Source organism: Amblyraja radiata, chromosome 33 (genome assembly GCF_010909765.2).
Source record: "Amblyraja radiata isolate CabotCenter1 chromosome 33, sAmbRad1.1.pri, whole genome shotgun sequence".
Lineage (NCBI taxonomy): Eukaryota > Metazoa > Chordata > Chondrichthyes > Rajiformes > Rajidae > Amblyraja > Amblyraja radiata.
The window spans coordinates 24,280,633-24,307,317 of record NC_045988.1 but is presented as its reverse complement, the minus strand read 5'-3'; positions in this window follow the sequence as shown (position 1 = coordinate 24,307,317).

Below are 26,685 nucleotides of genomic sequence, written 5' to 3'. Positions count from 1 at the left end.
CAGTGGAATTGGATTGTAGACTTTAGGAGAGCTCCCCCCACTCACCATCAACACCATAGTCACATCTGTGGAGTCATTTAAGTTCCTTCGAACTATCATTTCCAGGGACCTTAAATGGGGGTGTACCATCAACTCCACAGCAGTGGCAGACCTGCATTCGTAGGGCTCTGAAGCTTGAACTGTTAAGGGGGCCTCTTCGCAACCACAAAGAGGTCTGAGTGACCACTGTTATCTTCGTCAATGGGGTTGTTCCACGACAGATCACCACAAATTTTAAGAAAGAACTGCAGATGCTGGAAAAATTGAAGGTAGACAAAAATGCTGGAGAAACTCAGCGACTGAGGCAGCGTCTATGGAGCGAAAGAATAGGTGACGTTTCGAGACCCTTCTTCAGACTACGGTCGGGGAGAGGGGGGCGGGAAAAAGGAAGGAAGAGGCAGAGACAATAGGCTTGTGGGAGAGCTGGGAAGAGGAGGGGAAGGAGGGAGAAAGCAAGGACTACCTGAAATTGGAGAAGTCAATGGTCATATCATAAATTACCCTCGCAAAATATGAGGTGCTGCTCCTCCAATATGCAGTGCGATTCATCCCCGAACTCTACCTCTGCTACATTGACGACTGCATTGGTGCTACCTCCTGCACCCATGCAAAACTCATTGACTTCATCCATTTCACCACTATCTTCTATCCGGCACTCCAATTCACCTGGACCAGTTCCGCCATCTCCCGACGGTTTCTAGACCTCACTATCTCCATCGCAGGTGACAGACTACCGACCGACATCTACTACAAACCCACTGACTACCATGGCTATCTGGACAACACTTCTTACCACCTTGCTTCCTGTGATGACTCTATCCCCTGCTCCCAATTCCTCCGTCTATACCGCATCTGCACCCAGGAGGAGGTTTTCCAAACCAGGGCATCGGAGATGTCCTTATTATTTAGGGAACGTGGGTTCCCCTCTTCGATTATAGATGAGGCACACACCAAGGTCTCTTCTATATCCCATAGATCCGCTCTCACTCCCCATCCCCTCACTCGTAACAAGCCCCCCTTGTCCTCACCTTCCACCCTACCAGCCGTCACATACAATAGATAATCCACTGACATTTTCGCCTCCTCCAACGGGATCCCACCACTGGCCACATCTTCCCATCTCCTCCCCTTTCGGCTTTCTGCAGAGATGACACCCTCCGTAACTCCCTGGTCAATTCGTCCCTTCCCACCCAAACCTCTTGTACTTTCCATTGCAACCGCAGGAAATGCTACACTTGTCGTTTTACCTCCCCACTTGAGTCCATCCAAGGACCTAAGAAGTCTTTCCAGGTGAGGCAGAGGTTCACCTGTACCTCCTCCAACCTCATCTGTTGCATCCGCTGCTCTACATCGGTGAGACCAAGTGCAGGCTTGGCGATCGCTTCGCCCAACACCTCCGCACAGTTCGCATTAGCCAACCTGATGTCTTGGTGGCTCAGCACTTCAACTCCCCCTTCCCATTCCGAATCTGACCTTTCTGTCCTGCACCTCCTCCATGACCAGAGTGAGTCCCACCGCAAATTGGAGGAGCAGCACCTCATATTCACTTGGGTAGTTTATACCCCAGCGGTATGAACATTGACTTCTCCAATTTCAGGTAGTCCTTGCTTTCTCCCCCCTTCCCCTCCGCTTCCCTGCTCACACACAGCCCACTGTCTCCGTCTCTTCCTTTCTTCTTCCCAACCCCCCCCCCCCCACCCCCACCCCCACATCAGTCCGAAGAAGTGTCTCAACCCGAAACATCACCTATTCCTTCGTTCGATTGATGCTGCCTCACCCGCTGAGTTTCTCCAGAATTTCTGCTACCACAAATTTTAATTTGTGTCATAAATGTTAATAGTGTTTTAAATTATTTATAATTATTTTATATTAAATATATTTAGAATGAAACATCCTTAATTTGAAATTTCTTTCGTATACGGCTCACCTACATGATACTTTAATAACCTTTTAATTTTTATTTTAACTATTATTTTGTATTGAATTACACTATATTATTATTATTACTTTAAAAAAAAACGATCTCATACAGTAGACCCAACATTTTTAAGCAATGTGGACTAAGCATGATATTCACCTCCAGAAAAAAAGTAGGAAGTATTGGCCGGGTGTCCAGGAGGCTGGCTAGACCCCGGTGGAGTCCAGGGGCAGTGCCCCCGGTGGGGGTTCAGCTGGCAACGTCCCCTGAAGCTCCTGCATTTTCAATAAACTGAAAGTGATTCTCAAGCTTTCTGCTGGTAGTTTACATAAAAGAAGCTTAGAATTTTTCTAACACTTAAGCAGTAAAATAACCCCCAAACGATATATGTTTCATGAAATAGACAATAGACAATAGGTGCAGGAGTATGCCATTCGGCCCTTCGAACCAGTGATCATGGAACAGGAGCGGATCCACTGTATTCAATGTGATCATGGCTGATCATCCACAATCAGTACCCCGTTCATCCCTTCTCCCCATATCCCTTGACTCTGCTATCTTTATCTATCTCTCTCTTGAAAGCCTCCAGAGAATTGCCCTCCACTACCTTCTGAGGCAGAGAATTCCACAGATTCACAACTCTCTGTGTGAAAATGTTTTTCCTCATCTCCGTTCTAAATAGTCTACCTATTATTCTTAAATTGTGGTCCATGGTTCTGGACTCTCCCAACATCGGGAACATGTTTCCTGCCTCTAGCGTGTCCGAACCCTTAATAATCTTATATGTTTCAATAAATGGCCTCATACAGCTAAAAAAATCTTTACAAAAAATGTTACCTGAAATGTCTCGTTGCCTAGCACTGAGATGAGAAAATACTTTTTCACCCAGAGTTGTGAATTTGTGGAATTCTCTGCCACAGAAGGCAGTGGTCTCGTCTCCTTCAGCAGCACCTCGGACTCCCTTCCTGAGCTCAGACATCCACTTCTCCTCACCTCACCTACGCTCACTTCCCCTCACTTACACACCTACACCTCGACTAAACGGCACGCCTTGACGATACCTCACTACCAAACTTCTCCTCACACCTAAACCTCGCCTCGACTAAACTGTACCTCACTAAATGTCGCCCCTCAAATAAACCTCACACCTCACCTCACACCTTAACCCAACCTCAACTGAACTAAACTGCACCTCACGACTAAACTCCACCTCACACCTAATCTGCGCCTCGACTAATCAACGCCTCTCTCCCGCTCCCACTATTTATAGGACCCTCCAGTCGATGGCGGCACCTCACGTGAGCATAATGGCTCCAACCAGGGGGGGCGGGGCCGAGCGCAGAGAGCGGCGCAGGCACATTGCCCGAGAGAGCCGGTCCGAGGGGAAGGATACAAGCACGTGCGTTGACGTTGACGTCGAGCCCGAGCCTCTTCCCGCGGGAGTGGGAGAGAAAGCTCAATTAGTCAAGGAGGGGCTTATGTGTGAGGTGGGTGGTTTAGTTGAGGTGAGGTTTCATGAGTTGAGGTTTAAATGTGAGATGAAGTTTAGTCGAGGTGAAAAATCAGATTAATTTCTAGGAAAACAAAAAAAACGGAATTCCGATTTAAATCGGAAGAATATCTGGACTAAAGTTATTTCTGGGGCTCCTCCGGGATTAGGGGCCCTGAAGTTTAAGCTTCATTAGTCTCAGAGTGGATCCGCCCCTGTTCCATAGTCAGAAAGGATGTACTTCCTGCGGCAGCTGAGAAAACACGATCTGCCACAGGCAATGATGGTCCAGTTTTATACTGCCATCATAGAGTCTGTCCTCACCTTCTCCATCACGGTCTGGTTTGGCTCAGCCACCAAGCACGACACACGGCGGCTGCAGCGCATCGTTCGATCTGCCGAGAAGGTTGTTGGCAGCAACCTTCCCCCCGTCGACAAACTGTACACTGCAAGGGCCAAGAAGTTATAATTATAATTATAATGTTTTATTTTTAATTGTCTACTGTATATTGTGTTGTTACTTGTGAGCAAAGCCCCAAGGCAAATTCCTTGTATGTATACATACCTGGCTAATAAAATGTATTCAATTCTATTCAATTTAATAGCCTGATGGCTGTAGGGAAGAAGCTGTTCCTGAACCTGGATGTCACAGTTTTCAGGATCCTGTACCTTCTTCCCGATGGCAGGTGTGAAATGAGAATATGGGTCTCTGATGATGCTGGCTGACTTTTTGAGGCAGCGATTCCGATAAATCCCATCGATGGTGGGGAGGTCAGAGCCAGTGATGGACTGGGCAGTATTCACAACAGTCATGTAACACGAACAGGCCATTTAAACCGCTCAAGCATGCTCCACCATTCATCTCCATGGCTGAATGGTCATTTCAATTCTGTTTTATTGTGCAAACTCCCTTATCGTATGATTCCGTTTGTATGTCTATCAATCTCATCCTTAACAATTGAACAGACGTGGTCCTCTGAAGGTGTTTTAATAGGAATCCGAGGGGTAACTTTTTCACACAAAGGGTGCTGGGCATGTGGAGCGAGCTGCCAGAGGAGGTAGTTGAGGCAGGGACTATCCCAACATTTAAGAAACAGTTAGACAGGCACATGGATAGGAGAGATTTGGAGGGATATGGACGAAGCATGCGCAGGTGGAACTAGTGTAGCTGGGGCATGTTGGCCATTGAGTGCAGGTTTACCAACTTTATCACTCTATGACTCTATGACTCTAAACTTGACACAGCTTGCTGTTCAATAAAGCCTATCTTCACTTCAAACCTGGTTATCTACCCTGACGCTGCTGCTATGTTCTTAACTCTCCTCCAAAAAGAATGCTATCAGTATCTAAGATAGACACAAATTGCTGGAGGAACTCACCAGGACAGGCAACATCTCTGGAGAGAAGGAATGGCCGATGTTTCGGGTCAAGGTCCTATTTCAAACTGAGAGTCAAGGGAGAGGGAGACATAGAGATATGGAAAGGTAAGATGTAAAAACACAGATCAAAGGGAAGGATGATCAAGAAAAATAGAATGGTTCATTGTTCGCTGACGGGAAGGTGACAACAAGGCATACAATCAGATCAATGTAATCAGGACAGTGAAACTAATCAGAATACTAGAATGGGGGAGGGGTGGAGAGAGAGTTCCAATGCGCCAAAAGTCTTGAAGGGTTAACCTTTTTATTCTGTGTGGAGTTTGCAAGTTCTCCCTGTGATTGTGTGGATTTCCTCTGAGTGCTCCGGCTTCCTCCCACATTCCAAGGTGCGGGTTTGTAGGTCAATTGGCATCTGTAAATTGGGATAATGTAGAACTATTCTGAACGGGTGATCAATGGTCAGCTTGGGCCTGTTAGGTCGAAGGGTCTCCAAACTAAACCAATCTCTCTGCTTCACACAACCCCACTCATCAACCCCATGAATCTCTGCTGCATCGACTCCAAGACAAGTAGACCCAAGATTCAGGGCTCCAAATATGTAGGAAGGAACTGCAGATCCTTGTCTACACCAAAGATAGACACAAAATGCTGAAGTAACTCAGCGGAGAGTCACACCAGCATTTTGTATCTATCCCCAAATATGATACATATTTTTCACACCACCTTACAGCATAGAACAATGCCATTTAAGACTACTATGTTGTCCACAGATCAATCCTATTCTCCATTACTTTTCCCTGTGAACTGTACTTCCCACATTTCCAACAATTCCCCCAGAGTCTACCATAAGACCGTAGGGTGTAGGAGCAGAATTAGGCCATTCGACACATGATATAAAAGTTCGTGGTTTTGCAGATAGTGAAGATGGTTGTGAACGATCGCAGCAGGATCTGTATCGATTGGCCAGGTGGGCAGAGGAATGGTTGATGGAATTTAACACAGAGAAGTGTGAGGTGTTGCATTTTGGGATGTTGAACAACGGCAGGACCTACACAGTAAATGGTAGGCCTCTGGATAGTGTTGTACAGCAGAGGGATCTAGGAGTACAAGTGCATGGTTCCTTGAAGGTCGAGACGCAGGTAAATATGCTGGTCAAAAAGGCTTTTGGGACTTCCGGCGGCGTCATGGAGAATTAAGGCGCGGCATTGAGCTTCTCCCCCGTAAAAATTGTAAAAGCCGTTTTAAGTCAGCACCGATTTTTTTTAAAAACTCACCGAAGTCGCCTGGTGTTGTGTAAGGGTGTTATCATCAGAAGGTGACGTGAAAATCGGGGAGATTAATGGTGAAATCGGGTGTTTAAATGAGTTTAAATGAGCAGAGATAATAGTTCAAGGGCGCCGGAGAAAAATACTATCAGCCTTCAGCTCGAGGAAGTTTTGGATACTCTGCAAACGACAGAAGAAGAAGATTCTTACAGCCAAGGGTCTCTGCTTGAAATGGCAACAAAAGGAGACAAGAAGGAGAAAGAGGTGAAGCAAATGCTTTTAGATATAACTGCTACAATTAACATGACACTGGAGAAGATGGAGAGTAATAAGCAGAGTATGGAGATTACCATGGAAAGTAATAAGCAGAGTATGGAGACTAGCATGGAGAGAATTTCTCAAAAAATTGATAATACTTGCAGTGAGTTAAAAGAACTCAAAAAGCAGTATAAGGAATTTGATAAGAGATTAAAATCAGAGTGTGTCAGAATTGAAAATGATTACAACAAGAAATTTAAAGGTGTAAAGGATGATATCGGAAAGCTGGATGAGATAATGGAAGAGATGGAGAATGAGTTAAAAGAGATTGTCTCGGAAATAAAGAATTTGAAACAATCACAGAAAACTGAAGAGGAAAAACTTGGAAGAATGACTGATAAATGTCTGGACCTGGAATCAGGAACTCGGAGATATAACCTGAGGATTCTCGGAGTAAAGGAAGGACGAGAGGGACATGAATCTCAAACATGTACTTTCGTTACTGACTTACTCAAAGATGTCTTGGTATTGTCGGAAGAACCAAGAACAGACGTCGCTAAACGAGTTGGAAGAGGAACAAATTATTCAAGACAGATAATTGTGAAATTCCGTGACATCTCTTCAGTGGAATTTATATTGAAAAAGATCACTTATGGGAAGAAGCTGACATACCGTGGGGATAATGTGCGAATATTTCGCGATTACCCTCCTGAGGAAGTCCAGAAAATGAGATTGTTTACACCGGCAAGACACACTTTGAGGGAAGTCCCGGGAGTAAGATATGGAATTTACTTTCCCGGAAAAATGAAGATATCTTATAACGGCGTTGAACGCTCATTTGCAGACCCCGGAAAAGCTTTAAAGTATGCAGAGGATATCGTTAAGAAAACATCGGGGCAAGCTGCCGACAAGGAAGAAATTTGAACTTTTTACAGAGTTTTGAACTGATTAAAATGGCCGAGCTACCCAGACAATTATAAAGCTTATCTCGTTGGAATGTGTTATTCAGAGAGCTTGGTTATATTCAACCTTGGATGAAAAGCTCAAAGTTTAACCCCTTGGCACCTGCTTGTACGGTAGTTAACCCTTTGGTACCAGCTTGTATGATGTATGGTGGTTATAGAATTGGATATTATGTAAGAATCCTGGGTGGATATATATGGGAAAGTTTAGATTAGATTAAGATTGGATAAATTAGAGGGACATATATACTTATATAATCGTGTATATGTTTGTTCTATATTTGTTTTGTTTTTTTATTCCTTATGTCTCTTTTTTCTCTCGGCTGTCAATAGCGCTGATTTGATAAACTCATATAAGAAAAAACACAATATGAAACGGTATGTAACTTTTTATGAGGATTCACCAAGGGGGAGGAGCTCAATGTATAACAACATCACGGAGGTCTATACATTTTTTGCCATCGTTGATGGCTATTCGTCCTTAAGGTATCTTCCCTTAGATACCTTAATAGCACCTTTTTTTTTAAAGCACAATCAAGATTTTTATCTGTTTAATTTTTTGGAAAGTAATTGTGTATCACATTCTTTTTTTCTTTTTCTAAGGCACTTTACAAGAAGGAGATGCAATATAATTCTAATAAACCGGGATGACCACCCAAGTCCTAAAATTCTGAGGTATTTGTTTGCACCATATGATTCAGGAATATTACCTTGATTTACAATGCAAGACGATAGACAAATAAAGAATGGAGGAATTACATTTTGTAGTTGGAATATAAGGGGTGCCAACGAACCAATTAAGAGGGGTAAAATTTTTGCCCAACTAAAATCGTTGAAAAGCGACATAATGTTTTTGCAGGAGACACACATGAAACAACAAACACAAATAAGATTAAAGGCGAATTGGATAGGCCAAACATACTACTCCTCATTTACTTCTAAATCTAGGGGTACAGCTATTCTTATTAGGGAAGGTATTCCTTTTAAATTAAAGAATACCATATCAGATAAAGAGGGAAGATATATTATAGTTTCGGGTGAAATTTATGCAACCCCACTAACTTTGATAAATATTTATGCTCCGAATTTTGATAACCCCCACTTTTTTGATAAAATTATTGACATAATATCAGAATTTAATTACCAAAATGTGATAATAGGGGGGGACTAACTGTGTTTTAGATTCATATCTAGATAAATCAGCAAAACAAAAGAAGAGTAATTTAAAATCTAAAACTAGCGAACTTCTAAATACATATATAAAAAATACTAATATAATAGATGTATGGAGATCTGCGAATCCAGTTGGAAGGGAATACTCGTTTTACTCTTCAGTGCATAAAACTTTAGTTTAGAAATACAGTGCTAGTAAAATAAAAAAATTTCTAGATAATTGTAATCTTCCAATACTGGACCTTTTGGAACAAGAGGAATTAGGAGCTCAAATTACAATCAAAGAAATAGGTGAAACAATAAAATCGCTGAAAAATGGTAAGACACCGGGACCAGATGGTTTTAATAATGAATTTTATAAAAAATTTCAGGAGATAACAACCCCTTATTTATTTAATTTATACTCCCATGCTTTTAAAGAAAACAAACTACCTGAAACACTAACAGAATCAACTATTACGCTTATTCCAAAAAAAGATAAAGATTTAGAAGATCCGGGCTCGTACAGAGCTATATCACTTTTAAATACAGATCAGAAAATTTTAGCAAAGATTTTAGCAAGAAGATTAAGCAAATATATTAGTAAATTGATAAACCCTGATCAAACGGGGTTTATACCTAAAAGATACTCATTTAATAATCTGAGATGCCTGTTTAATATAATGTACTCGCATAAAGTAGAGGAAGAAGATATATCAATTATTTCTTTGGATGCAGAGAAAGCATTTGATCAGGTAGAGTGGCAATACTTATATAAAGTACTACAAAAATTTAATATGGGAGAGAATTTTATAACATGGGTAAAATTATTATATGATAAACCGATGGCAAGAATTTTAACTAATAACATGTTATCTCAAAAATTTCAACTATCAAGGGGTAATAGGCAGGGATGTGCACTATCACCCCTGCTATTTGCCCTTATGATAGAACCCCTGGCTGAAAGTATAAGAATTCATCCGAATATTCAGGGCTATAATACCAGAGACTCAAAGAATAAAATCTCATTATATGCAGACGATATACTTTTATATATTACAAAGTCACAAACGAGCATACCAAATTTATTAAACTTAATAGAGGAATTTGGGTCTTTTTCTGGATATAGAATAAACTGGAATAAAAGTGAAATCATGACATTAAAACCTCAAGAACCTACACACTTACTGAAGTTCCCCTTTAAAATCGCAACAGAAAAATTTAAATATTTGGGTATTCAGATTACTAGAAAATATAAAGCATTATTCAATGCTAATTTCATGCCTTTATTAAATAAACTTAATACGTTGATTAAATTTTGGAAAACACTTCCCTTATCATTATTAGGTAGAATAAATGCAATAAAAATGATCTTCCTACCACAATTACTATACCTATTTCAATCTATACCGTTATATATACCAAAATATTTAAAAAAAAAATTAGACTATAATATTACTAATTATATTTGGGACTATAGATCACATAGAATCACAAAAAAACACTTATGTAAACCAAAAGAGGTCGGGGGACTTTCACTTCCGAATTTTATGTATTATTACTGGGCAGTGCATATTAAGAATATGATTTATTGGTTGGATAGTTCTACCCAACAGACAGAATGGATAAAAATGGAGAAGGAGGATTGCCATCCTTGTAATATAGGAACGATCCTCTTCTCCCCCAAAAAACTGAATAACACAATATATAAGAAGAACCCAATTATATATGGTACAATAAGAATTTGGAAACAAATAAAATTATCTTTAAAATTAAGAAATCTATCACTGTTAATGCCAATAGCGAATAACCCTTTATTTAAACCATTTCTTATTGATAAGACATATAACCAATGGGAAAGTCTCGGAATTAGAAGGATCGGGGATATGTATGAAATGGGAAACTTACTATCATTCCAACAACTGCAATTAAAATTTAAATTGAAAAACAACCAATATTTTAAATATCTTCAGATTTGCGATTTCGTGAAAAAATATATACAAGGATATCAAAAAGTAACTCCTGACTTATTGGAAGAAGCAATGAATATTGAAGCTGACTCACAAAAATTAATATCATATTTATATAATAGTATTCTAAATATAGACCTACCATCGACAGAGGTACTTAGAGAAGAGTGGGAACGGGAACTAATGATAAAAATTACGAAGGTTAAATGGGAAAAATACCTGATATATATTCACAAATGTTCAATTAATGTAAGACATAATCTAATTCAATTTAAAATTGTACATAGGTTATATTATTCAAAAACAAGATTGAACAAATTTTATCCAAATATATCCGCCACTTGTGATAAATGTATAGCCCAAAAGGCAACTATAACACACTCCTTAGTTTCCTGCATAAAACTTTATAGATTTTGGAATGATATTTTTGAAATATTTACAAAATTATTCAAGACAAGAATGGAACCTAATACTGAAATGATTATATTTGGCGTAATGGAAGATGGGAATAAATTGAACACATCTCAAAATCTATTCCTTAACTATGGTTTAATAATAGCAAAAAAATTAATTCTTAAATTTTGGAAGGGTACATCAATACCAACGCTTAAAATGTGGATTGCAAGTATGTTGGACACCGCTCATCTTGAGGAAATGCGATTCCTCCTAATGGATAAATCAGACCAATTCATAACGAGTTGGTCTCCATTCGTCGTTTTTTTGGAATCATATGGTGCAACACAATTGTAAAAAATAACTGTTTCAGGACTGGACGAGGGTTGGTCAAGACTATAAATAATGATCTCCTTTTCTTTTTTTCTTTTCTTTTCTTTTCTCTATTCTATCTCTCAACTTTCTTCATTTACTTGTTTTCTTTTTTCACACACTATATATTTCACATCTTTCTATCCTTTACTATCTAACTTCTTTTTCTTATTCTAATCTTTTTTCAGTGTAACAAAAAAAAAAAAAAGAAGTTGTACATAAAATGTATTATGAAAATATATATTAGGCACTTTGATGCCATATGACTGTACTTACTTCTAATAAAATAAAATATTAAAAAAAAAAAAAAAAAAAAGGCTTTTGGCATTTTGGCCTTCATCAGTCAGAGTATTGAGTATAGAAGTTGGGAGGTCATGTTGCAGTTGTATAAGACGTTAGTCAGACTGCATTTAGAATATTGTGTTCAGTTCTAGGCACCATGTTATAGGAAAGATATCGTCAAGCTTGATAGGGTTCAGAAAAGATTTACAAGGATGTTGCCAGGACTAGAGGGTGTGAGCTATAGGGAGAAGTTGAGTTGGCTGGGTGTATGGAGCGTAGGAGGATGAGGGGAGATCTTATAGAGGTTTATAAAATCGTGAGAGGAATAGATCGGGTAGATGCACAATCTTTTATCCAGGGAAGGGGCATCGAGGACCAGAGGACATAGGTTCAAGGTGAGGGGGTAAAGATTTAATAGGAATCCGAGGGGTAACTTTTTCATACAGAGGGTGGGGGGTGTATGGAACAAGCTGCCAGAGGAGGTCGTTGAAGCTGGGACTATCCCATTGTTTAAGAAACAGTTGGATATGTACTTGGATAGGACAGGTTTGGAGGGTTATTGACCATGTGCAGGCAAGTGGGCAGGATAGCTGGGACATTGTTGGCCGGTGTGGGTGAGTTGGGCCAAAGGGCCTGTTTCCACACTGTATCACTCTATGACTATGAGTCTACCCCGCCATTCAATCATGGATGATCTATTTTTCACTCTTATCCCCATTTTCTTGCCTTCTCCCCATAACCCCTGACACCCGTGATAATCAAGAACATATCAATCTCCGCCTTAAAAATACCCAATGTGTGGCCTCCACAGACGTCTGTGGCAATGAATTCCATAGATTCACCACCCTCTGGCTAAAGGAATTCCTCCTCATCTCCATTCCAAAGGCGAGTCCTTTCATTCTGAAGCTGTGCCCTCTGGTCTTAGACTCTCCATTGCACAATTTAGCCAAAGGAGAACAGTGGTTAATGCTTGAGAAAAATCAGGCGGAGACCCAGAAGCTGGAGAAGATCTGGAGATAATTTAACATCCTGTTACACCGGACACACTGAGGAGCATCTCACTTAAAGAACTCAGACCATGTAAAACACAGATCTGGTGAGAATCTTCAAACTGAGGGTATGAACAAAGTGGAAGATCATGGGATTTCCCTTCGCATGAGCACATTCTAAAGGTACATCCATTTATTCTAAGGCCGTGTCCTCTGGTTCTAGACTCCACTGGTGGAAACATCCTCTCCATGTCCAATCCACATACTGAACGCTGGAGGTCAGGATTAATCACGGGGCACTAGCTCTACCAGTAGCAACAGTGTCTGAACAAAGACCTGTGCAATCTCAGTAGGACCTCTCTGATATTGTGCTCCAACCCTCGCAAAATAAGAAGAACAAACTACCTTATCTCAAAAATCTCCTTTGGACTGGCTCCAGCACCTCTCAGGTAATGGATCAAAACTCACTCACTACTGCAGCAGTGGCCTCAAAAACACTCTATAAAATTGTAACAAAACTAACGTATTTCTATATTCCAACCCCTTTGCAATAAAGACCAATATTCCACTTCCTCACATAGCTACAGACTGCACTTGCAAACTCTGTCTGAAGAAGGGTCTCGACCCGAACCGTCACATATTCCTTCTCTCCTGACCCGCTGAACTGCTCCAGCTTTTTGTGTCTATCTTCGGTGGAAAGCAGCACCTGCAGTTCCTTCCAACCCAGTTTGCCTGCACTTGCAACTGCAATATCCCAGGATCCTAACACCACAGAATTGTTCAGTCAAGGCATCTGAAGCCCGATATAATGGGAGCCGTGGGAGGACCATAAGTGACGGTGGGAAATGCTTCTGGCCTTCCCAAGCTGGGATTTTATTGCCCACAGTGGTCAACAAGCAGCTGAAAAATATGCTGAATACTGCACAATGAACAATTTAGCCAAAGGAGGACAGTGGTTAATGCTGGAGAAGAAACAGCAGAGTACCTGAAGCTGGAGAAGATCTGACGATAATTTAATATCCTGCTACATCATCACTGAGGAGCACCTCGCTTAAAGAACTCAGACCATATAAAACACAGATCTGGTGAGAATCCTCAAACTGAGGTTATAAACAAAGCAGAAGATCATGGGATTGCCTGTAGCATTGTTATATTCTCATCCTTTTACTCTGAGGCTGTGTCACCTGGTTCTAGATGAACGCTATGCTGAATACCGCACAATGCACAATTTAGCCAGAGGAAGAAAGTGGTTAATGCTGGAGAAGAAACAGACTGAGACCCTGAAGCTAGTGAAGGTCTGGAGATAATTTAATGGCTTGCTACAGCAAATTAGCAATGTTTAACAATGTCACAGATATTAAAGATTTAATTGAAAAGTTCTAAGAGTGGCTTGTGGAATCAGGTATAGTCTGAATAAGATTAGCTCCAAAAATTTAAAATTATCAAAAGTATTACATTGAACGCTATGCATTTAATAAGCTCCATATCAAAAATTAATAAACCAGAACCTTTGACAATAGTAAGTGTGTCACTTTGAGGAGCACCTTAGTTGGGGCGGCACGGTGGTGCAGCGGTTGAGTTGCTGCCTTACAAAGTTTGCAGCTCCGGAGACCCGGGTTCGATCCCGACTACAGGTGCTGTCTGTACGGAGTTTGTACGTACTCCCTATGACTGCGCGGGTTTTCTCTGAGATCTTTGGTTTGCTTCCACACTCCGAAGAAGTACAGGTTTGCAGGTTGATTGGCTTGGTGTAAATGTAAAGTTATCCCCAGTGTGTGTAGGATAGTGTTAATGTGCGGGGATCGCTGGTCGGTGTGGACGCGGTGGGCCGTAGGGCTTGATTCTGCGCTGTATCTCTGAACTAAACTAAACTTAACGAACTCATTGACAAGACTCTTATATCTATCATTCAAAAAGGGGTTAGCAAGATGTGGAGTAGGAACTAGATTGACCTCTATTTCTTGCTCCGCAAATGCTGGCTGACTGGTGGAATATTTTCGAGGACTCGGTGGGCCGAAGGGCCTGTTTCCGCGCTGTATCTCTAAAAACTAAACTAAAAAACTCAGACCATGTGTAATACGGATTTGGTGAAAATATTCAAACTGAGGTTGTAAACAGTGGTGGTAGATTATGGGATTCACCTCAGCATTGTTGCGTGTTGCGGGGGTGTTGCGGGGGCTCCTGGCAGGGGTGTCTGGTGGACCGAAGATAGATACAAAAAGCCGGAGTAACTCAGCATCAGACAGACAGCATCTCTGGAGAGAAGGAATAGGTGACGTTTCGGGTCTAGACCCTTCTTCAGACTGCCAAAACGTCTGTCTGATCTTTCTCCAGAGATGCTGTCTGACCCGCTGAGACTCCAGCTTTTTGTGTCTATCTTCAGATTAAACCGGCATCTGCAGTTTCTTAGGTAGACAAAAGTGCTGGAGAAACTCAGCGGGTGCAGCAGCATCTATGGAGCGAAGGACGTTTCGGCTCGAAACGTTGCCTATTTCCTTCGCTCCATGGATGCTGCTGCACCCACTGAGTTTCTCCAGCACTTTTGTCTACCTTCGATTTTCCAGCATCTGCAGTTCCTTCTTTAACACATCTGCAGATTCTTCCTGCATATTGTGTCTGATGGACTTCCTGGCTTCCCAATGTGCAAGGACTTCCTGCTGGCATGTTTCCCATCGGCCAGACATGGATGTCCCTTTGAGTGAAGTTTGGACCTATCTCCTCTGCCTTGAGGTCAGTGTCGACAACATGGCAAAGACCAGTGTGTTTATGACGCTGTCACGGTGAGTGTGGTTCCACCAAGATGCAGCACAGAACACCACTGGATATACTTCTTCCCTGTGGCTATCAAACTGTACAACTCCTCCCCCTTTTGTCGTGGGGTAGGCTGAAACTGACTCCCCCCTCCCCCCCCCATCCTTCCCCAATCTTTACTCTTCCCCAATCCTTTCCTCTCGTCACTTTAATCTCACGTTTCATGTATTTTGTTTTATTATGAATGATGGCAAATCAATTTGGGATAAATATTCTATCGTATCGTATTATTAACACTACATTATAAGTCCTGGGATGGCAGGACTTTCATATGAAGAAAGACTGGATAGACTCGGCTTGTACTCACTAGAATTTAGAAGATTGAGGGGGGATCTTATAGAAACTTACAAAATTCTTAAGGGGTTGGACAGGCTAGATGCAGGAAGATTGTTCCCGCTGTTGGGGAAGTCCAGAACAAGGGGTCACAATTTAAGGATAAAGGGGAAGTCTTTTAGGACCGAGATGAGAAAAACATATTTCACACAGAGAGTGGTGAATTCAGTGGAATTTTCTGCCACAGAAGGTAGTTGAGGCCAGTTCATTGGCTATATTTAAGAGGGTTAGATGTGGCCCTGTGCTTAAAGGGATCAGGGGGTATGGAGAGAAGGCAGGTACAGGATACTGAGTTGGATGATCAGCCATGATCATATTGAATGGCGGTGCAGGCTTGAAGGGCCAAAATGGCCTACTCCTGCACCTATTTTCTATGTTTCTATGTTCCTATGTTTCTATAAAGTGCCAGAATAAGTGGGTGACACAGAGGCACAGCTGGTAGAGCAGCTGGCCTCACAGTTTCCATCTTGTCCATGTGTGCTGTCAGTGTGGAATTTGCCCCAGTTTGTTCTTCCTGTAACCGCGTGGGTTTCCTTCGGGTGCTCCGGTTTCCTCCCACATCCCAAAGACGTGCAGGTTTGTAGGTTAATTGGCTCCTGTAAACCACCCTAAGCATGCTGGGAGTGGATGGTAAAGCGGGTTAACATAGAGTGAGTTTGAATGGGATCAATGGTCGGCCTGCACTGGTTGGGCCGAAGGACCTATTTCTATGCTGTATCAATTCAATCCATATGTGGGAAATTTGCTGAGCTACCACCTAGAGCAGCCACGATGGCAGCGCGGTAGAGCTACTCCCTTACAACAGGTTCAAGCTGACTATTGGTGCTTGTCATGTACGGAGTTTGTACGTTCTCCCCGTGACCTGTGTGGGTTTTATCCGAGAGCTTCGGTTTCCTCCCACATTCCAAAGACGTACAGGTTTGTAGGTGAACTGGCTTGGTGTAAATGTATAAACGTAAATTGTCCCTAGTGTGTCTATAGGATATTGTTAATGTGTGGGAATCGCTGGTATGGATTCGGTGGGCTGAAGGGCCTGTTTCTGCGCTGTATCTTTAAACTAAACTAAGAATTGACTCAGTTCCAATGTATCATATACTTTTGATACAAACCACCCTCAGGCCATTTCAAATTGCGTTTTAGAAACTCTGCTTTTCCCTGCAGGAACATAATCAGATGTTAAATTTAAAACATCCATGATTTAGCACTCCAGACTTATCTGCAATGCAATGTTCAGGCTAAACTGCTTTGCATGTAGATGAATTCCGCGATCAAAAAAAGACAAATAATTAATAATCCCCTTTACGTGTTACAGATATTAAAGATAATGTTCACCTGCACCTTCTCCAACCTCATCTATTGCATCCGCTGCTCTAGATGTCAGCTGCTCTACATCGGTGAGGCCAAGCGTAGGCTTGGCGATCGCTTCGACCAACACCTCCGCTCAGTTCGCATTAACCAACCTGATCTCCCGGTGGCTCAGCACTTCAACTCCCCCTCCTGTTCCAAATCCGAGCTTTCTGTCCTGGGCCTCCTCAATGGCCAAAGTGAGGCCCACCACGAATTGGAGGAGCAGCACCTCATATGTTGCTTGGGCAGTTTACACACCAATGGTATGAACATTGACTTCTCCAATTTCAGATATTCCTTGCTTTCTCCCTCCTTCCCCTCCCCTTCCCAGCTCTCCCACAGCCCACTGTCTCCGCCTTTTCCTTTTATCTTCCCGCCCCCTCACCCCACCCCCACATCAGTCTGAAGAAGGGTTTCGACCTGAAACGTCGCCTATTCCTTCGCTCCATAGATGCTGCCTCACCCGCTGAGTTTCTCCAGCATTTTTGTCTATCTTAAAAAATCACTTAAATAATTTAAACAATAGCTGGAGGAATCAGATATATCTGAATATTAGCTCCAAATTTACCTAAAGTATTACAATGAATACTACGTATTTATACGATAGCTTCATATCAAAAATTAATAAACCAGAACCCAAGAAAATAGAAATCTAGCAGCATTTGTTCTTCACCTATATTTCTGTTTCAGGTCTTATTGTGATTTCATATATTTAAATTCAAGTCTTTTTGAACAAACCTTCTTGAGTTGTTCCACAGAGCTTCTCTCAGTATCCCTTTCGCTCAGTTAATTTGTTCTTTGCTGCTCTGATCTTAATAATTCGACCAGCACAACTAAATCACTCCAATCACTTCACCACCTTTTCTTTGATGTGTCAGCACCAATTTAATGTTGAAATCGTCTGACTCAGATGCAAGGACGCAGCCCTCAAGGAACCTTGACTGATTCCCTCTGACTTCCTCTGGGGAGAGATCTGAATCACACAAAGGCTGGTAGCACTCAACCAAAGCAGCACGGTGGCGCAGTGGTAGAGTTGCTGCCTTACAGCGTCAGACACCCGGGTTCGATCCTGACTGTGGGTGCTTGTCTGTACGGAGTTTGTACGTTCTCACCATGACCTGCGTGGGTTTTCTCAGAGATCTTCTGTTTCCTCCCACTCTCCAAAGACGAACAGTTTTGTAGGTTAATTGTATTGCTAGAAGTACATAAATGTGCATGAATGTGAAATAGTCCCTATCGTGTAGGATAGTGTTGCTGGTCGGTGCAGACTCAGTGGGCCGAAGGGCCTGTTTCTGCTCTGTATCTCTAAACTAAACTAAATCTCCGGTTACTGTGGCACATCAGGAATGACCAAGACTGCAATTGATAGATTTTTAGTGAAAGTAAAAACTTGTTGGCACAGTGGTACAGCTGGTAGAGCTGACCTGTCACAGTGCCAGAGATTTAGTTTAATGGTTCAATGATCCATGGTTCTTTATGAAGGGAACTCAAGGTAAAGGAACCACTGGGAGGTAGCGACTACAACATGATAAATTTTAATCTGCAATTTAAGAGGGAGAAGGTGAAATCGGAAGTGTCAGTATTACAACTGGGCAAAGGTGACTATGGAGGCATGCGGGAGGAGCAGGCCATAGTTGACTGGAAAGGGACCCTAGCAGGGATGATGGTGGAACAGCAAAGGCAGGACTTTTTGGGAATAATCCAGAAGATGCAGGATTTTTTTATTTTAAAGAGGAAGAAAGATTCTAGGGTGAGCAAAAGGCAAGCGTGGCTGACAAGGGAAGTCAAGGACAGTATAAATCTAAAGGAGGAGTATAACAAAACAAAGATTAGTGAAAAACCAATGGAATGGGAAGATTTTAAAGAACAACAGAAGATAACTAAAAAGGCAATAGGGTGAGAAAAGATGAAATACGAAGGTAAGCTAGCTAATAATATAAAAGAGGATAGCAAGAGTTTCTTCAGTTTTATAAAGAGTAAGAAAGAGGCAAGAGTGGACGTTGGACCGCCGGAGAATGATGCAGGAGATGTGATAATGGGGAATAAAGAAATGGCAGGGGAGTTGAGTAACTTGTTTGCATCAATCTTCACAGTGGAAGACACCAGCAACGTGCCTGAAATTCAAGAGAGTCAGGGTGTGGGAGTCAATGGAGTGGCTATTACCAGGGAGAAAGTGCTTGGGAAGCTGAAAGGGCTGAAGGTGGATAAGTCGCCTGGACCAGACGGACTGTACCCCAGTGTTCTGAAAAAGATGGCTTTTGAGATTGTGGAGGCATTGACAGTGATATTTCAGGAATCACAAGAGTCAGGAGTGGTCCCAGATGATTGGAAATTTGCTAATATTACCCCGCTGCACAAAAAGGGAGCAAGGAAGAATAGTGGGAACCATGGGCCAGTTATTTTGACTTTGGTGATTGGTAAAATGTTAGAGTCCATTATAAAGGATGAGGTTACGGAGTACTTAGAAGTTCATGATAAAATAGGCCAAAGTCTGCATAACTTTGTGAAGGGGAGATCTTGCCTGATAAATTTGCTGGAATTTGTTGAAGAAGTAAAGAGCAGGACAGACAAAGGAGAGTCAGTAGATGTTGTATACCTAGACTTTCAGAAAGCTTTGGATAAGGTGGCACACATAGGGCTGCTTAGGAAGATGAGAGCCTACGGTATCAAAGGGTAGATATTGGCATGGATATCAGGTTGGCTGGGTGGCAGAAGACAAAGAGTGGCAATAAAGGGGGCTTTTTCTGGTTGGCTGCCAGTGACTAGCGGAGTTCCGCAGCGCTCGGTGCTGGGGCCGCTACTCTTCACGTTGTATATTCATGATTTGGACGAGGTGATTGAAGGCTTTGTGGGAAAGTTTGCGGATGGTACAAAAATAGGTGGAGGGGCAGGTAGTGTAGAGATAGCAGGGATTCTGCAGAAGGACTTGAACAGGTTGGGAGAGTGGGCAGAGAAGTGGCAGATGGAATATAGTGCAGAAAAGTGTGGAGTCATGCATTTTGGTAATAGGAATAAAGGCACTAAATCAATAAAAGGCAATAAAGCCAATGGTAATAGGAATAATAGGAATAAATCACAATTGGGGAGAGAATCCAGAAATTGGATGTTCAAAGTGAACTGGGAGTGCTGGTGCCGGATTCCCAAAAAGTTAATCTGCAAGTCGGTGGTAAAGAAAGCAAACTCAATGCTAGCATTTATTTCAAGACGGCTTGTATACAAAAACAGGGATGGAATGTTGAGGCTTTGTAAGGCCGCATTTGGAATATTGAGAGCAAATTTGGCACCATATCTGAGGAAGTATGTGCTGGCTCTGGAGAGGGTCCAGCGGAGGTTTATAATAATTAGTGGGCTAGCATATGATGCGTGCTTGACAGCACTGGGTTTCTGCATGTTGGAGGCATGGATATCAGGTTGGCTGAGAAGGTTGCTCAGCGGGACAGGCAGCATCCGTGGATGGAAGGAATGGGAACGAAAGCAAACTCAATGCTCGCATTTATTTCAAGAGGGCATGTATACAAAAAACAGGAATGTAAATAGTGGAGACTTTGAAGCAGGCAGGAACAGTACAGGTTTGCAGGGGCTGGTTGAAAAAGTCTGTATATACCGGTGCCAGTTGTTCAGCACAGAGCTTGAGAGTAGAGGGGGAAACATTGTCCGGTCCTGGAGATTTCCGGCTTTTCTGTCTTCTGAACAGCCTCTCCACCTCCTCTATTTTTATTGTTGATGATGGAGAAGTGAAGTTGTGGAGGCAGATACGATAGTGGTGCTTAATAGCTTGTAGATAGGCTCATGGAAGTACAGGGAATAGAGGGATATGGATCATGGACAGGCAGTAACTTGGCATCAAGCTGGGCACAAACATTGTGAAATGAAGGGGCCCTTCCATTTATTCCATTTACACCTCACGCTGCCTCGGCAAGGCCACCAATATAATCAAGGACGAGTCGAACCCCGGCCACTCCCTCTTCTCCCCTCTCCCACCGTGAAAGGGGTGTCACTGTACTTCGGTACATGTGATACTAAGCCAAACTAATTGGGGTTGTATGCAGGTTTCAATGAAAAAACAAACAATATGCAAGCCATTGACTGACCACAAATGTTGAGTAAAAAGCTCTTTGCCTCTTTTAATTGGAAATGCATGGTCAGTATTTTCAGAGATCTCCAAACTTCTCACAGGATGGTAGCTAGTTGAAGAGAGGAGCTAGAAGTAAATTGCCATCGCATTAATCACCGTACATTTTGTAAAAGCTAGTTAAAATATTTGCATTTACAAGGTGCTTTTTGAAACATTTTCAGAGTATACTTTGCAGACAATGATGTTTCAAGTGTGTTTAGTAGGAAAGTTTCCTCAATAGCAATCTGCTTCTCAATGTTACAGACAGGAATACATATTGCTCAGGACATCAGGAAAGCCTTCCTCTCTGGTCCCTTAAAATAGACCCACTAGGCCTTTCAAGGCAGCACAGTGCTACAACTAGTTGAGTTGATGCTTCACAGTGCCCAGAGACCCGGGTTCAATCCTTACCTCGGGTGCTTTGTGTCGAGCTTGCACATTCACCCTGAGACCAGATTCCTCCCACATCCAAAATACATGCAGGCTGGTAGGGTAATTGGACCTCTGAAAATAACCCCTAATAAGTCCGGGAATGGGTGTACAAATGGGATTACAAAGAAATTAGTTTAGTTTAGTTTGGAGATACATTGCGGAAACAGGCCCTTCAGCCCACTGAGTCCGCACTGGCCCACATATTAACACTATCCAACACACACTAAGAACAATTTACATTTACACCAAGCCAATTAACCTACAAACCTGTACGTTTTGGAGTGTGGAAGGAAACCGAAGATCTCGGAGAGTTAACCCACGTGGTCATGGGGAGAACGTGAAGACAGACAGATAGAACTGTGGTCGGGATCGAACCCGGGTCTCTGATGCTGAAAGCGCTGAGAGGCATCATCGCCACCGCTGCGCCACCGTATCACCACTGCAACTAGTGCAAACAAGTGATCGATGGTCATCATTTAGGGGACGACAGATAGCACAATGGGCTAAGTGTTCGGCTGGCGACCGGAAGGTAGCCGGTTCGAATCCCGCTTGGAGTGCATACTGTCATTGTGTCCTTGGGCAAGACACTTCACCCACCTTTGCCTGTGTGTGAATGTGTGTGAGTGATTGGTGGTGGTCGGAGGCCGTAGGCGCAGATTGGCAGCCACGCTTCCGTCAGTCTGCCCCAGGGCAGCTGTGGCTACAGAAGTAGCTTACCACCACCGAGTGTGACTGAGGAGTGAATGAATAATGCAATGTAAAGCGCCTTGAGTATTAGAAAGGCGCTATATAAATCCCATCCATTATTATTATTATTATTATCATGGACTCAGTGGACTGAAGGGTGTCTTTCCACACTGTATCTTTCAATCCATTCAATCAATCAATCAATCTTTACATCCATCCTCAGCTGAGAGTCTCGTCCAGGGACACTATGCCACATAAAATGCTGGAGTAAGTCAGCGGGTCTGACAGCACCTCTGGGGAAAAGGAATAGGTGACTTTTCAGGTGGCGATCCTTCTTCAGGCTCGACCCCAAATGTCACCTATTCTTTTCTCCCAAGATGCTGTCTGACACGCTGAGTTACTCCAGCATTTTGTGTCTATCTTTGGTTTAAACCAACATCTGCAGTTCCTTCCCACACTATGATGCGTACTCTGTTCTGCATGGCAGCATCACCCTGAAGCCATGTGTTCAGCTCATTCAGATGGGGCCTGAATCATAAAACAATAACAACCAGTGAGGCACAAGTAACAAGACATCTCAGTACTCAATATGTGTGGATGCATTCTTCCAGTGTATGGTAAATTACAGGGAATGTGAGTACAATTGTGTTGTTGCAGTTCATTGTTTCTGTTCATTTCAGAACCTTTCCCTCGACCAAAGGCAGCATCCTGCTTCCTACATGGAAACCCAACCCATTCCCTGGCACAAGATGTGCCAGGAATAAGAAAGAAAAGCTCTTTGCTACATTGGGAATCGCTGTGATTTAGTACAGAGAAGTGTGGGGTGTTAAGGGGCTGTCCTACTTGGGCGACCTAATCAGCTAGTTCTGGCGAGTTTGCCCTATACTCATACTCGCAGCATGGTCGACACGAGGTCGTAGGAGGTCCCCGCGTAGAGTAGTCCCCGCGTACGCGAGGCCTCAGCTAGGTCGTGGCATATTTGCCAACATGTTGAAAAATGCCCGTGAGTAAAAAAAGGTCGCCATGGAAAAAATCGCTACTTTTTTTACTCGTCGGTTTAGTCGTAGTAGGTCGGCATGTTAGTCGTAGGTAATCGAGGGTAATCGAAGGTAGTCAAAGGTAGTCGTAGATAGTCTTCATCATAGTCGAAGGGAGGGCGAAGGAGATCGAAGGAGATCTTCACTCTCCACTATTCGATGTCCAATTTTCCCGAAGTTAGACGTAGCTAGTCATAGCTAGTCGAAGTTAGTCTTCAACATAGTCAAAGGAGGTTGAAGGAGGTCTTCACATGACATTTTTTCAAACTCTCCTAAACTCGCCAATTAGGTCTCCCAAGTGGGACAGCCCCTTTACAGCCCAGGCAGTCTATCAAGGGCAGCGCCTACACAGTGAATGGCATGGCTCGGGACAGTGTTGTAGAGGGATCCAGGAATGCACGTTCCTTGAAAGTGGCATCACAGGTGGACAGGGTGGTCAAGGCGGCTTTCAGCACATTGTCCTTCATTGCTCAGAATATTGAGTACAGTAAACACAAAATGCTGGAGTAACTCAGAGTGCCTTCATAACAAGAGTAGTTGAGTATACGAGCAAAGAGGTCCTTCTGCAGTTGTACAGACCCCTCGTGAGACCACACCTGGAGTATTGTGTGCAGTTTTGGTCTCCAAATCTTAGGAAGGAAATTCTTGCTATTGAGGGAGTGCAGCATAGGTTCACAAGGTTAATTCATGGGATGGCGGGACTGTCATATGTTGAAAGAATGGAGCGGCTGGGCTTGTATACACTGGAATTTAGAAGGATGAGAGGGGATCTTATTGAAGCATATAAGATTATTAAGGGGTTGGACATGCTAGAGGCAGGAAACATGTTCCTGATGTTGGAGGAGTCTAGAACCAGGGGTCACAGTTTAAGAATAAAGGGTAGGCCATTAAGAACGGATATGAGGAAAAACGTTTTCACCCAGAGAGTTGTGAATCTGTGGAATTCTTTGCCTCAGTAGGCAGTGGAGGCCAATTCTCTGGATGCTCTCTAGAGAGAGTAAGATAGGGCTTTTAAAGATAGCAGTCAAGGGATATGGGGAGAAGGCAGGAACGGGTTACTGATTGTGGATGATCAGCCATAATCACAATGAATGGCGGTGCTGGCTCGAAGGACCGAATGGCCTACTCATGCACCGATTGTCTTTTGTTTATTGTCTATTGACAAGCAGCATCTCTGGATAGAAGGAATGGGTGATGTTTTGGGTCTAGACCCTTCGTCAGACTGAGCTATTGACCATACAATTTGGGAAGTAATGTTGCAGTTATATAAGACATTGGTGAGGCCACAATTAGCGTATTGTGTTTAGTTTTGGTCATCATGTTGTAGGAAAGATGTTGTCAAGCTGGAAAGGGTAGAGAGAAAATTTACCAGGATGTTGCTAAGACTCGAGGCCATGAGCTACTGTATAGGGAGAGGTTGAATAGGCTAGGACATTATTTCTTGGAGCACAGGAGGCTGAGATGAACTTATAGAGTTGTACAAGATCATGCGAGGAATAGATCAGGTAAATGCACAAGAGTCTTTTGCACAGAGATCAGGAATCGAGAACAAGAGGACATAGGTTTAAGGTGAGGTTAGGAATGATTGAGTAGGAAACAAAGGGGTAATTTTTTTAGTACAAAGGGTGGTATTGAACGAGCTGCCAGAGGAGGTAGTTGAGGCAGGTACTATTGTTACATTTAAGAGACATTTGGACAGGTACATGGATAGGACAGGTTTAGAGGGTTAGATGTCAAACGCAGTCAGGTGTGACTAGTGTGGATTGGACATGTTGGTCGGCGTGGGCATGTTGGGCCAAAGGGCCTGTTTCCATGCTGTGTGACTCTATGTAACTGTCAGAGCTACGTTCTGCTGCCCAATACCATCATCCATGTGGCCTCGGGCTTGTAACATCATTTATTGCAAGAAAGGGGGAATAATGATTTGATCCAGAGCAAAGAAGGGCTGAAGGGGAGAAAGCAATGGGGTGGGATTGCTCCATCTCAAACTCATTCAAATCTCACTGAAAATCCATACACATCTTCCGTGTGCAGGGCGTTTGGCCTTGGTGAATGAATGAACCATTTATGAATTTGCAAGAAGAAATGTTTTTTGGGAGAATCTGTCCCCATTTATGTAAGACCACCACACATCACACTGTAAATAAAACCGGTTATTTCACATTTCTGCTTGCCCTAACATTCCGTGCTTTTGTTCACTTCAGTTCTTTCAGCACCAGCTCAGGAACATTATCAGCAGACCTACACTGAACCAATTAAAGGAGAATGGTGTTGGTGACAGGGCCCCAATTCCAAGTAATAGGTGACAATTGTATGGTTGATTTCACACGGAGATCCAAAATGGGACCGTAGATAACAATAAAAGGCCATTACCATGCATCATGTACGTAATCTGGAAGCTTTTTAGTTTAGTTTAGAGATACAGCGCGGAAACAAGCCCTTCGGTCCACCGAGTCCGCACCGACCAGCCATCCCCGCACACTAAAACTATCTTACACACACTCAGGACAATTGTGCACCTACACCAAGCCAATTAACCTGTACGTCTTTGGATTGTGCAAGGAAATCAAAGATCTCGGAGGAAACCCACGCGGTCATGGGGAGAACATACAGACTCCGTACAGACAGCACCCTTAGTCGGGATCGAACCTGGGTCTCCGGCACTGCAAGCGCTGTAAGGTAGCAACTCTACCGCCCGCTTGTGTGTGCTAAACAAGAGTGTTGCAGGAGTAGCATCTCTGGAGAGAAGGAATGGGCGACGTTTCGGGTCGAGACCCTTCTTAGGACTGATCTGGATCAGTCTGAAGAAGGGCTTGACCCAAAACGTTGCCCATTCCTTCTCTCCAGAGATGCTGCCTGACCCGCTGAGTTACTCCAGCATTTTGTGTCTACCTTTGCTTTAAACCAGCATTTGTAGTTATTTCTTACACACGTGTTGCTGGAGTAGATGGTAATAGTCATAAGGAGAGGTTGGACAATCCTGGATTGTTTTCTCTGGAGCATCAGTGGTTGAGGGGAATTTTTTAGTTTTAGTCTTAGAGATACAGCGCAGGAACAGGCCCATCGGCCCACCAAGCCCACGCCGACCAACGATCTCCGTACACTAGATCAATCCTACACACTAGGGACACTTTACAGAAGCCAGTTACCCGACAAACCTGCACGTCTTTGGAATGTGGGAGGAAATTGGAGCACATGGAGAAAATCCACACAGTCACAGGTAGAACGTAGAAATTCCAGGCAGCACCCATAGTTAGAATTGAACCTGGATCTCTGGCACTGTATAGCAGCAATTCTAACACTGTGCCACTGTGCTGCCCTAAGGGAGACCTGATAGAAGTATTTAAAATTATTAGAGGCATACATAGGGAAGACAATATGAGCTTTTTTCCCAGGGTAGAAGTGTCAAATACTGGAGGGTGTAAGTTTAAGGTGAGCGAGGCAAGGTTTAAAGGA